A 14,038-nucleotide genomic window follows, 5' to 3' on the forward strand; every position below is an offset into this window, starting at 1 on the left:
CAGGTCTCATGTGACTATCAGGTATCTATTTACCTGCGATCAACAGTCAGGTATGACTGGTCAAACACAGGATGAATGAGTGTTCAGTGTGCCACAACAAACATGGTTTGTGGCTTTAACACGTCATGATCAACAAACCAGTGCCGGACCACAAAACTGACTGGGGGACTGACCGATCTCTTCATGCTACGTAACTACTGTACCACAACTTACTAACTGGTTACTGATAGGAAGACTTAAATCAGAATTCCTGTCTATTAAAATTTGGGTCTTAATTTTGTAATTCTGGCCATTGTTTCTGTAATTATGATAACAATGAACCCAATAAAATAATTGCCAAGATTTGGGAACATTCAATGATCAGACAGGTTGTAAGCAAGATGACAGTTAAGCCTGATGATTTAAACCACTTTATTTGGAGGTAAAACTTTCTCAGCAATTACCTTTGTGAATATAACCTTGTTATTGTCAACAGGAAAAATACAAAATGACAAAAAGTTGGCAGAACCAGCTGAAAGAAGGCCTTTTTTACAGCAAACATTTGGACTTGTCATAGTAGTAAAAGCACAGGCGTTATTACTAACATTAACAATCAAGTGTCCTAGTAAACCATAACAGTGAGCCAGCTATACAGTATCAAATGGAATTTGGCATTCATTTATTTATTTATTTTATTTACACCTGCGTTTCTACTATGTCATGTCAAAAGGAGGATTATAGCACCCAAAAACTTGTTTGTTTGTTTTTTCAAAAAGTGTTTCTCTGAAATATTAAATATTTTTGACGAGATAAACAACAAACAAAGTTTAAGTTTGGACAGAAACGGTGACACACTGCTAATCTGCCCTATCAGGACTGTGTTGCTGTGGTTTGATCAGATCTGATTGGCAGTGGCTTGGAAACAGAAGTAAACAACCACACAGGTGTCATCACATTGTAATTCAAGAGTTCAGAGCCCACTGGTCAGGTGATAAGACCTGGACAAATTGGGTTTCTGATACAGATCAGGTAAAAACAGATATCTCTCTCTTTTGTCAAACACAGCCCCACACTATTTAAAATCTATCAGGAGAGTAAACAGAAAAATATAGTAAACAGTAAATAGGCCTACAGAATTTTGCTCTTGTAAAAACAGTTCTAACTTTGGCCGCTTGAGGGTGGGCAACCCGGTTTTTGGACCTACTCCGGAGAAGGTCCATGAACTAATAATGGATATGCAAACTGGCGTGGCATGGCTTGACTTGGCATGGCCAAAAGTGACAGTGAAAAAGGCCCATAATATGGCCAAAACTATAAAAATAATGTCCAAGTTGTACTCATACTCGTCGTCGTCGAGTAATGAACCAGAAATATCCTTTAATGACTGCCAAACAGGTGGACTGACACCTTACTAGTTTATTGGTCGAGCAAGTGACTGATTTACTGAGTGTCCTAACTGGTTTACCTGCTGCTTTATGAGCTGACTGACTGACTGCTGGTCCACAACCTGACTTAGTGCTAAATGAACAACTGGTTTACCAGCTGACAGTACATTGTGGAATATGATGGGCTGTGTTAGGCTGACTAACTGGTACACTGACTAACAGACTAGTTTAACACAGTTTATGACACAGTCAGTTTCTCTCTCTCTCTGCATCTTAGTCATTCCTACCTCTGTCTCTTAAGTAGTTCAGAGACAACAACGTCATTACAACCCCCCACTCTCCACACATAACCATGACAACGGCTTTGTCAGCAGCCGGGTGGTCCCCCCCGCCACACAAACCTACACACACACATACTAAAGGAACTGAGTACTATGTAGGGAGATGGTGGGAGGGAAGATTGGATGGATGAGAAAAAAGAGAGAGGGACAAGAGAGGGCGAGCAAGGTAGACATTATTAGATGAAGGGAGGGAGAGAGAGGGAGAGAGAGAGAGAAGGGGGGGGGGGGGGGGGGGGCAGAGGTAAAAATAAACAGGTGAGATGGATGGATGAATTATCTTACAGTGCCACAATAACAACAGCATGTAGATATGCTATCTCTTACCAGCAGGACTGTAAACACACACACACACACACACACACACACACACACACACACACACACACACACACACACACACACACACACACACACACACACACACACACGGTCCCATGATGCAGCAGTGAGGAATGCCAGGCAGCCCCGGGAACAAAATTCCACTGATGGGGGAGGGGAGTGTGTGTATATATGCCATGGATCATGGATGTATTACAGAACTGGATATGGTGCCACAGCTCAGCCGTACTTCCAATTTTCCCCAGTGGCCACTTGCAGTAGTGCAACTAAAAATTCTCAGCGGCCCAAATAGCATTTTCCCCATAGACCACCACTGTAAAAGAGACGTCTGTGAAACTGTTGACAGGACGCTTCCAGCTGTAAACATGGTTAATTATTACTCGTTGTGTTGAATGTTTAAGAGCTGTGGCAGTTTAATCTTTGTAAAACTTGTCCAAAGCCCAGAAAAGTAATTATTTTTGTGAATGAGGCTGTGCTGTGTATGACCACGTTAAATTTACTGGTCATGTGTTAACCTTTATTCTGGAACTTAATTGTTTTGTTTATCTATATATTAGCCACGTAATGACTGGATTCTCTGATTAAACACTGAAGGTGATCTTGTTCCATGGTTATGATTTTTCACTTTTCTTTCAGATACTTTAATATGGTAAGTCATTTAACTTTTATGGGATATATTATGTGATCTGTGCAATATGGAAAGTGGTTCGCTCATTAACATGGCCCGTCCGGGCCACAGGCATGATGGGATTAACACTACTGTGCATATTCAGCAGACCACTAAACCCCAGAGGTAACCCAGAAGTTAGAAACTTGTTTAGTGTATGTGCCAGGTGAGCAATTCTCATTAGACTGGAAAGGTTCCGTCTTTGGGTCCAGTGTCCAGTTCTAAATAATTCATCCATGACATACACCTACTGGTCAGACTGAGACATCAAAACTCACTACGCTTACATTCTCAACATCTCTGTTCTGATCACCTTGAAGCCAGATTCTGACATGTGACTGCGTGTGTTGTGTTGTTTTTAAATTAATCAGTGCAATAGTTACAAAAAAGATATTTCAGTACTTTTGCATATTTTTCAAAAATATCAATCATTTCATTTTCCATGTGCAACATTTTGCATTTTTTCTCTTTTTACATCAAAGAGCTCTGACTTAGCAGATGTTTATTTTACACAAATGCCTCAAACTTGATAATGTACTGCAACCATGATTTTATCAGATACATCCTGGACAGCATGACTTGTACTGAACTTGACAGATTGGTGTTATCGCACAGCATATAGGGGCCTTAGAATGCCAGTGAAAAAAATAAGCAAGGGTTCGGTATGTTAAACTATTATCTGCCTGCCATTTGCCATTTTCATCCTTTCCATTATAAGCATAAATCAACAGTGTCAAATACCAGTATAAACAACACGTTAATCCACATCCTTGTTTTCTGGTGCGGAAGCTTCCTCTAGATGCCTCTGTTTCAGCAGACAAATATGTGTATCCTAAATCACTGAACAATCCTCCGGAAATTCATATTGGAGTCATTTTACTTTTATATTGCTTTCAGCACAAAGGCTGGAATATTGGCCTTTTATTAAAAATGGGACTTAGTTCAGTTCATTCACTTCGCTTTTGCTGAGCATGCAGTTTCTCTGATTATCTCTGTGCATGATCAATTATCAGTGTTACTTTTTTTTAAATTTTATTTATATCTTCACTCTTGGATCCAAAGAAGTTTATTCTTCTGTAATCCAACTTTCCAATCCAAAAGGATTTTTAATAATGAAAAAAAAAGCAAACAAGCAAATTAACAAAAAATAAATCCCCAACAAACCCAGATTACGTCAAACATTTTGGGCAAACAACGTCCAAAATGTAAGATAATCAAGTCTGTGTCCTTGAATGTTTTCTTCTCTGTCTGAACATTTTCAGTTTAAATGAAGTCAAAAGATAAACGTCTTCAAGCTTGAGTCCCCCAAATAGGTTTGACCAAGCAAAAATGAAAATGTAGCCACAAGACTCAGCAGCAGGTGAATGGAAGCAAAGCAAGCAGGCAACCTCATGCTATAGTCTTATACGTACATTACCAGAGCACTACCTTTACACTACCCTTATTCTCACTATAGCCAAAAGTTTAGAATAACATAATAATTAAAAACACATACTAATATGTGTATATCGACAGTCACAACTGTATTCCTATAAGTATTTATAGGATTTTTTAGTATTTAGTTTTCCTTTTTATTTCTTCCTTTAGTGCTACTATTATATGGTTTGTTCTAGTATTTTATGGTTTTATTCTATTCTGATTTAAATATTTTGAATCCATAAATAAATATATATTTTCTGTGTGTGTGTACCGTGGAGGGGGCTACAACTACATTTTATTGTGCAATCCATGACAATAATAAATTGTTGAATTAGGTTTCTGTCTGAGAGGGAGAGGAGCCATAAAACAGTGCTCAGGGCCTGAGTAGTCTGTGTCTGAGGTTCAGACATCACTGAGCAGAGGTAAGTGCAGGAGGATTTAAGCAGCTCCTCTTGAGGGCTAGCCTTCCTCCTATAACAACAAACATTAAACTGCTGACATCACCATGAGGGATTCAAAACTCGGTAGGGATAAAAACGAGGCTACCGAAACTCATTCAGAGGCCTCAAGCAGGGAAAACAAATGACTGGAAATCATCCTGATGGATTAGTTGCTCATAAAAGATACAAACAGCCTGGGATAAGCATGTGATGGTCACCACTGGAGACATGTACATGGACCATGACCATGGGTAAGGAGCTGGTTAGCATCTAATTTATTTAAAGCTGTAGATGTGTACATTTGAAATCCACCATTAGAGCCTCCACTGACAGAAATGAACAAGTAAACACATTAAGCCCTAACATTATGGGAGAAACTGGGTAGTGTCAGGTCCAAGAAAGCTCAGCTTAAGAAACTTTAATGCTTCTTGTGCATCTATTAAAAGTTGCCCGTCGCACAAATGATGAAGGCGCAGCTGTCTTAGAAAATGTAAACAAACACTGATTTACTAAATGCATAGCATATTAAAAGTGCATCTTCAGAGACCGACATCACATGTTTGAAGAAAATGACAAGTGGCTTATCAGCTGTTTCTGACTGCCAGGACAAGTTTTGTCGCAGCTATGCAATTCCCATCTAAGTCATCAGACAAACCACTCTCACCTGATACCTTCTCAGGTTCAAGTCCAGTCCACCGCCAGTTACCTGGCTACAGGGACAGTTCAGAGAGAAACAGCAGCACACTGGGACACATTTCCTTATGTCGAGAAACAGAGGCATGGCAGTATGCTTACTGCAACTAGCGGGCATGCACGTCACTTCAGAATGTTTCTTCTGATTCACAAACAAACACTCGGTACACACACGCAAAAGTCGTGAATCCAAGAGTAATTTCGCATGCTTACTTACTGCGTGTGCAAAGTAAGAACATCACCCTCACTCTCACCCTTACATATTAAAGTTGTACCTTTTTTTGCTTTACAGCATTATTGCTGTGTCCTAATTCCATCCTACTATCAGGTGAGTACTAAATACTGACTTTTACAGTGTACTTTTATTTACAGTTACAATACAAGTTAAACATATTTTAGTGTTTTATCCAAACAGTAAAGGACACGACATATGCACCATCAGAAATCAAACTGCTCCTGTGTCCCAATTCTATACTATATACTATATACTACTAACTGTATCCAGAATGCACCAATAGGCTATTTTCTCAGCAGACATTTTAACATGTCATACTAGGAAAAGCACAGGTGTAATCAATAACAATAATGATGGCTGCATTCCATTTAGATGAGTCAGTGTGCAGTTGGCAGCGGTAACATGCAAAGAAACATTAAAACATAAAAAAACAGTTTTAAGGAAGTAAATGTGTTCAACATGTTTATCAGGTCTGAGTGATACTGAATGAATTTGAATGAGTTTGTGCATCTTTCATTTTGTCACTTTTCCAGTTGAAACACACTACATACTCAAAACCTGCTTAGAATTAAAATGTAATATGGGAATTTGACACAGATTATGAGTTTGGTGACATCAGCAAAGTCCCACCTGACTTCCAGCAAAAAAAGAGCTCTAATCAGCTGGAGTAATTGAAAACACTTGTTTGGGTAGGTAGAGCCTTAAAACCTTGATCATTTACTTTACTTCACCTTTTCAAGAACCCAAGATTCCCCGAAAGGGAAAAAAAATCCTTAATGAGCAAAGGCAAATTTTCTTTTTCTAGGTTGGCATTTAAATGTACCCATAATACTGTTCACATGGTGGGGAACTGTTTCTATACCACAGTACCCTGTTTAATAGGTAGAGAGCTGTAACCTTATTTGAATATGAGGTTTCCAGGTTATTCTATCTTAGTCATGATGTTGACATGAGCTGTTACCTGAGTAACCGGCTCATGGCCTGAAATTAACACAAATTATATTAACATTACAAATGACATGGTTAAGTTATATACAGCCTTTGATCTGCGTCTGCTGTCCACCTTGCACTCACTCTGAATGAGACAAAATCCCATTAAATAAGAACGGCTGTAAGAAAGGCATATGATTGGCTATGTTACACTTCCTTACATTAAGAGACAACATCAAAATGTAGAAGGATTAATCATTGATTATCAAACTGTCTGACGTTGCCTTTTTAACTGCATGTTTAAGTTTCAATACACGGTATGTGTGTTTATAGACAAAAGAATACTGAAAATTGAGGATGCACCGATTTTGAAATTCTGAGCTGATACGGCTACTGATATTTGAGAGAAATATTTGGCCGACAGCCAATACCAATGGTTTTATATAATTTATTTTGGGTTTTTTATTAATCTATTGCACCTTTTGTGCCAGGGAAACAAAGAAATCGGCACTATAAAAAAAAAAACACATCATGAGAATGTTATAATTTTCCTTTGCCCAATACTCAGTTTTACTGAATAGAGCTTAAACAAATCCTAATATAATGCCTCCAACTGAGTTGTGACTGCTGAATAGAGCTTAAACAAATCCTAATATAATGCCTCCAACTGAGTTGTGACTGAATTGTGGCCACTGGCTGCATAGAGCTAACATTAACTAGCTCTCTTCCTGCTGATTTTAACATGGACTCGTTTTTCACAATGCAGCATTATTAGGGAAACAAAAGGGTGCGTCCCCTGACGCCAAGATAGTAAGTTTACTGCATCCTTTTGAGGAAGATCTCTGTTCATCCCTAAAACATTTTCTATTGTCCCCAGGAGGACTGGACGGTAGTGCTACCTGCCATCTCATCACAAAACAGTGAGGTCACAGAGTCCATTTGCCAAACAGTCTTTGTATTCTTCTTTTACCTGCTCAATCATTAATTTAATTTTGCAGCCACCAGTCTCAAGCCATGTTCTATAGCCTGCAAAAAACTGATGTGACAAAACAGAAAAACTTCGGCCAGTGCCATTGGTGGATGTCATCTTGTTTGTCGATAGGCTTATGGCAGTCAACAATGCAAATATCAACCAATACCGATGTTGAGCCGATAAATTGGTGCATCCCTACTGATAATAAGTTGAATGCCTTTTGTAAGACGTGTATTGATAAAGCTGGCATGCAGGTGCCTAAGCTGAATAAACGTATTTTCTTAAACTTAGAGACAGGCTCATTAAAATACTATTAATCTAATGAAGTGGGAAGCTAGTGGAAACAGATCCATGACCTACTTTGAGTACTGATCCATACACTGGGACTGTAAGTGGTGTGAAGATCAGTGTTTTGGGCTGAATGTGCTGTAGATGCAGGAGAGAGGATGAGGCGGGGTTTGGTTTTGACACCCAGTTTGGCTGGAAAAGCCTGTATTATGGCTGATGAAGACCTGCAGCTGTTTCCTACTGGATCTCTGCCCTAAGACCAGTGACTAGTTAAATAAGACTTTATCTAAGACCTGCTGGACTACACACTGCTGAGCAAACATACAGTGTTGATAAGCTATAACCTTACATGCCGACCCCCTCCCCACACACACACACGCACGCACACACACACACACCACCACCATCTGCTTCCACAGCTTACCCCCTGGAGTGCATGTATGAATGTGTGTATGCATGTGTGTCTTGCTGAGGCAACAGTTCAAGGCAAAACTATGGGAAACAAAGAGCTCTTCCAAGGAGGGATTGGGAACACTGCAAAATCTTCACTGATTAGGTTTTTACTCCTTTAAGCTCCTTTGTTTGTTTGTTTGTTTGTTTGTTTTAAAAATGAAAAAAAAGAAAGAAATTAATGTAAAACAAAAAAGTTGCAATTTTGCCTGGAGTGATGGAAAAATTGCAAATTACAAAATACACGACTCAACCACAGCGGTTTGACTGGATGGTGTTGAAGGTCATCCAGCAGTATAATCTAGGGCAGGGGTCTCCAACATTATTTCAGGCCAAGACCACTTAGCTCACAGAGAGATGGAGCAGGAACCACTTATTACATTGTATAAAACTGAGTTGCATTTGAGACAATTCTCTGAATATTTCTGGGTCTCCATTCGTTTGTGCTTGCCTGCAGCTGCTAAGTCAGCATTGGTTGTTGCATGGCCAGACGTGCTAGCCTCAACATCTGCACTTTTGCCAGTGATTTCTGAGGTGTATTTCAGTGTCTCTAACCGTAAAAGTTAAAGAACAATCTAATTTATGGAAGAAAAAAAAAACAATTTCAGAAAAAGTAGACAGATGGGTCTACAATGTGTGTTTGAAGGATACATCCAGGATGTCAAACTCACGCAGCAGCAAAAACAAAAAGATAAAGACAGTTTGAAGCTAAAGCCTAACCATAGGCTGTGGATCACAGAGTGAACCACCACATCACCTAGCTAGCTAACCCTACACTTTTCGGGGTTTGATTTTGGTTTTGGATCGTAGAAGACACACATATCTCCTTCCACCTCTCAGGATAACAGGTATCACTATTACTCATTCCCAAGGTACAACATTTAGCTCAAAATCCACAAAACCAGTGTGAAAATGAAGAAAATCTGAAATGACTGCATGAGAGCCTACTGAACACAATTGTGTAGTTGTCGGAGCTGGCTGATACTACACTATGATTGGCCACTCTGCGTTAAAAGGGTGGGACTTAACAAAGGGTCAACTGTGTTTGCTTGATTCCTTTGGCAAACAGAAGTTCAGAGTTGTTTTCTGCTCTGCTCAACTACATGGAAGTAGTCAAACAAAATAGAGCGACAGCTGATCATTGTGGTCAGCAGCTTCTCTATGATATCAAACAAGCTATAAGACAACAATGTGTGGTAACACATTACTCAGGAAATAAACTGCTTTCTCGCATGCCCGTATAGTGAGATCGCAGAAAATAATTGCCCAGTCAAAGCTGTGAATGTCAATTACTAGCTCAACGCTAAGTCTTTCTGCCACTTTGAACACAAGCATCATCAATGTCAGAGTTAAAATACCATTAATACTTCCTTTATTTCTACATTTTGTATAACAAAGATCGGTATCAGGGCTGATCAAAGCATTTTTTAACAGATCAGAATTGGCTATATTGAGTTACAGTTCCCTCTCCAATTCTCTGTCTCTCCTCCAACGCCCGCCACAAAACGCCACATGCCATACACAGCAAAAGTTGTATCAGACTGTTGATTTATGCTATTAACCTAAGTTGTAAGCACTCCTTTCAGCTCAGTGTGACAGTCTTAGACAAACAGCAGCAGAGAGCCAGACACAACGCAGCACCTTGGGGAGCAGCTTGGATGCAGGGATTTCTTTTCTTAATGCATTGCAGAGCTTTTCAATTATAATGCATTTACACTAGATTGACTTTAATATCTTTAAAGTACTTGAAGTGTGTACTGTGCAGCTGTATTATCTAGGAAAATAGAAGTTGGATCGGGGCTCAAATGATTCATATTGGGTTTGGGGGCAAAAAACTTGACGTCCGTATTTCAAAACATTTTTCAATGACCGCCTTAGAAAACTAGAATTAGGAAACCTCCTGTGGATTTCAGGTGATTGACACAAGACAATGAAACTTGGCATGTCCCACTCCCCGAGCCAGTGCAATGCATCATTCTTTGTCCTGGCAAAAGTGTAGCAATAGCATCAGCATTGTTAATTTTACAAGTGGGTTCCATTCTACTGCTGATCAATCCTTAAAACACTGCAAAAATCACAAAATGAACTGATTATTAGCATGATCATTACAGCATTTTGAGCCACAATTTCAATGGTGTTGTCAAAAATATTAATTTATCAATACATATCAATTCTGAATATTTGAAACAGTTTCAATACTCATTTTCACAGTACTGATGCACTGGTCCTAACTACGCCTTCTCGCTCTCTCTTATTGCCTATGTTTACCAAGGTTGGGTACCGTTCACATTTGATCCTATACCGGATCTGGTTCCAGTATCTGCAATTCAGTATGGGTACCCATTTCACTACTTTACTTTCTCTGTAATAACAAAAACATAATTTTTGAACAAGCTGCAGGGGTGACATAGTAGACTAAAACGCAATTCTGCTCCTCTGCTCTTTGTCAATCATACATTTCTGAACACTGTTATGCAGATGATAAGCAGCTGTAACTCTCCTTTAAACCAGATGACATAAGTAAGCTCTCTGTCCTGCATGACTGTTTAAATGTCATCAAATAGTGGATGTCAAGCAATTTCCTCAAACTTAATCCAGCCAAAACAGAAATCCCCATCATAGGTCCTGACAGCAGTTCAGGAAAAATAAAGCATTTTATGGGTCCTTTGGCAGTAAATGTTAAGCATGCCTCAAAAAATGTGGAGTCTGCTTTGATCAACAAATTAATTTCAAGTTACATGTAGAAAAAATAGTCCAATCCTGTTTCCTTCAACTCAGAAACACTACACAAATCAAAGCTGTATTACACTTTCAGAATCTGGGGAAAATCATTTATGTTTTTGTCTCCTCCCATCTTGATTATTGTAATTCATTGTTCACTACCCTGAGTTGTGTCTGTGTCTCGGCTCCGGTTGGTCCAATATGCAGCCACTAGACTTCTGATACACCACACAGGTCACACATTTCACTAGTGTTGGCCGGTCTTCACTGGTTATGCATAGAGTGCAGAATTGATTTGAATTCTTCTAATAACCTATAAAGCACTATGCAGGCTGGCCCCACTGTGTATTTCTGAATTACTGTGTTCCCTAGCCTAGCCAGAGCAAGATCACTGAAGTTTCCTGACCAAGGCTTTCTGGCTGTCCTGAAATCAAGGCTTCAACAAAAGAGTGCTATACGCTTTTGTAGTAGTGGCTCCGACCCTCTGCAACCTTCTTCCCCCACTTATAAAAAAGCAGCGGGCATTTTGGCTTTAGGGCACTTTGTGGCACTTCTGCCTCTTACCTAAACCCAGTGTTCTTACCTAGATTCGCTCTCAGGTACCAACATTTGGCACAGATGGATTTAACATGAATCTGTACTCTGTAGTACCGATGCAGTTCGATCGGTACCCAAAACTAATGTTTACTACAGTCATTCTGCTATTCTCTGCTACTAACCAAGAAAAGAAAAGTCATTATCTCATGTTATAGCCTTGTTTGCGTTCAATGTCAATTTTTCCCCTCTGTATTGAAAATGGTATTGAATATAAATATTAGTCAAGGTATCAAGTTTAGAAATTTAAGTTTAGTGAAAACACTGAATTCTGATGAAAACTAGGTGCAAAAGTGATATTCACTTGTTGATACATATGTTTCGCTCAAAAGTCAAAATGTACAACTAACATGCTTACACTCATGGATCAATGGACCAGGCCCAACATGGGCGTTCACTTTAAATGCAAATGCCCTATTAATTGTGTCCATTGACAATTCCTATAAAATTTTGTCAAACATCCCGAATTATGTTTAGAAAAAAGAGAAAACCAGCATTACTTTGTCAACTTACTTACTTTGAGACGTATAAACAACATGGTTCCTCTATTCTTCAGGAAAGTTCATAGCAAAGTCAAAGTAAAGACTACAGTTATAGCTACAACATGTAAAATGTTACTCCAGTAACGCCGGATTTCCACTGGATGCGTGTCCGTTGCGGAACGGCAGCGCTGGTTATCCGCTGCGTGCTCCGCCGTCCGTCAATACCCACCGGCTGCGTTTGCTGTGCGGTGCGGTGCAGCTCCGCCGGAAGACATCTCGGTGCACTGCCATGATTAATATCTCCTCGTCCATGGTGTTCACGGGGTGAAATGACGTCTGAAAACCTCTGACCTGTTGACTTCAGGCCTGCCTCTGCCCATTATGTAGTTTTTAAGGTGTAGTGCAGGGAAATATGATCCGCCGTGAACACTGTATTTTATTTTGAAAATTAACCGGATGTTTTATTGTGTTTCTGTGCACGACTTCCTGCCCTGCACGATCTGCTCTGTGCTGAATTGCTGCGTTGTGCTCCGGCGTCCAGCAAAAATAGAAGTCCTGCGTATCTGTTGCGGAGGGCTCCGGAGTGCCGGAGCTGAGACGGAGCCGGAACGCAGCACAGCCGCAGCCGGTGGAAACACACACACTGACTAGAATTGAATCCTATCGGCTCCGCTGCCGTGCCGGAGCGGAGACGCAACCAACACGCATCTGGTGGAAATTGGCCTTAAGATGGAGATCATTAAGATCGTTAATCATTCAGAAAATGAATCAGATGTCATGACCGCCCTCAAACTGCACGTCAAACAACAGCAATTCTGGCAGAAATCTGGCCTGATTCTAAACAGGTCATGGGCAACCAATTCTGGATTAAAATTTGGCTTAATCTGTACACTGTACACCCAAAAAGTATGTATAGTACAAGGTGAGTATTCCTTAAAAACTCTTCAACCAACCAACATTATGTGACACAAAGAGCAAAGCTGCGAGAGTGTGTGTGTGTGTGTGTGTGTGTGTGTGTGTGTGTGTGTGTGTGTGTGTGCGTGCTCGTGTGTGTGCGTGTGTGTACCGTGAATGTCATTGGGAGCAGAAGCAGAGCAGCCTCTTATCTTATGCTTAACAGTACACACACACACACACACACACACACACACACACACACACACACACACTCTTACATTCTTAAAAAGGGCTGTACCACCCTGTACCAGACAAAGAGAAAAGGAGCCCAAATGAGGGAGAGAGGGGAAATACAGACATAAGCTGAGTTTCTTTTAAAATATGTTAAGTAATTTACGATGTACTGAATTAGAAAGGAAGAATATAGATGACAGATTTTAATAACCTTTTGTCAGTGTCCTGAAAAGCTTTTACATATTTGAAGTGGGAACAATTTCAACTATGGCGTAATAATGCAATAAACGGTAATGGAAACATATTTGTGGAATTATCAGTGTCAGATATTTGCAAAGTTCACCACACCCTTTAGAAATATCAGGGTGAATGCCTGCTCTGATTTGGCTGTAGCCTATATGACAAAATGACAACATAAATAATGTTGTTGTTTTTTAAATGGTGGAATAACTTCAGAGACAGCATTTTTACAACACTTTAAGGGGCCGTTCAGATGTAGCGTCTTTTGCGCGCATAAATCCATTAGTTTCAATGTAGATGCGCGCCAAGCACGCTCACAACCCAAAGCGACGCCGTAGCAGCGCGCATTCGGTGCGACGCGTCTGTTTTTTCGTGCGCACACACGATTATTATTATTATTATAATATTATTATTATTATTATTATTATTTATTCCGCGGTACACAGAGATGGAAAAATCTCAACTTTTTCGAATGCAGCAAGCGCACTGCATGTCATGTGATAAGAATTAACCAATCAGCTCCATGAACCTGCTTCTTCCTTTCCGTCCAACGGACTTCACAACATCCGGTGGTGTGAAAGGCAGCAAGCAATGGAGGAGCGACTGATCATTCTTGTCCAGGGATACCCAGAGTTATATGACCTGTCTTCATTGTACTACTTTGACTCCAACAGAAGGAACAATGCCTGGAGAATTATCAGCTCGGAGCTTGGGATAACTGGTGAGCATGA

General features: G+C 40.0%; 1 protein-coding gene across 1 annotated transcript in view; it reads right to left on the bottom strand.

The window, feature by feature from the left end:
• pals1a (protein associated with LIN7 1, MAGUK p55 family member a) overlaps nucleotides 1-14,038 on the bottom strand; it is a 38,028-nt gene that overhangs the window by 19,231 nt on the left and 4,759 nt on the right. The window lies entirely within an intron of this gene.

This window comes from Epinephelus moara, chromosome 14 (assembly GCF_006386435.1).
Source record: "Epinephelus moara isolate mb chromosome 14, YSFRI_EMoa_1.0, whole genome shotgun sequence".
NCBI classification, from domain to species: domain Eukaryota; kingdom Metazoa; phylum Chordata; class Actinopteri; order Perciformes; family Serranidae; genus Epinephelus; species Epinephelus moara.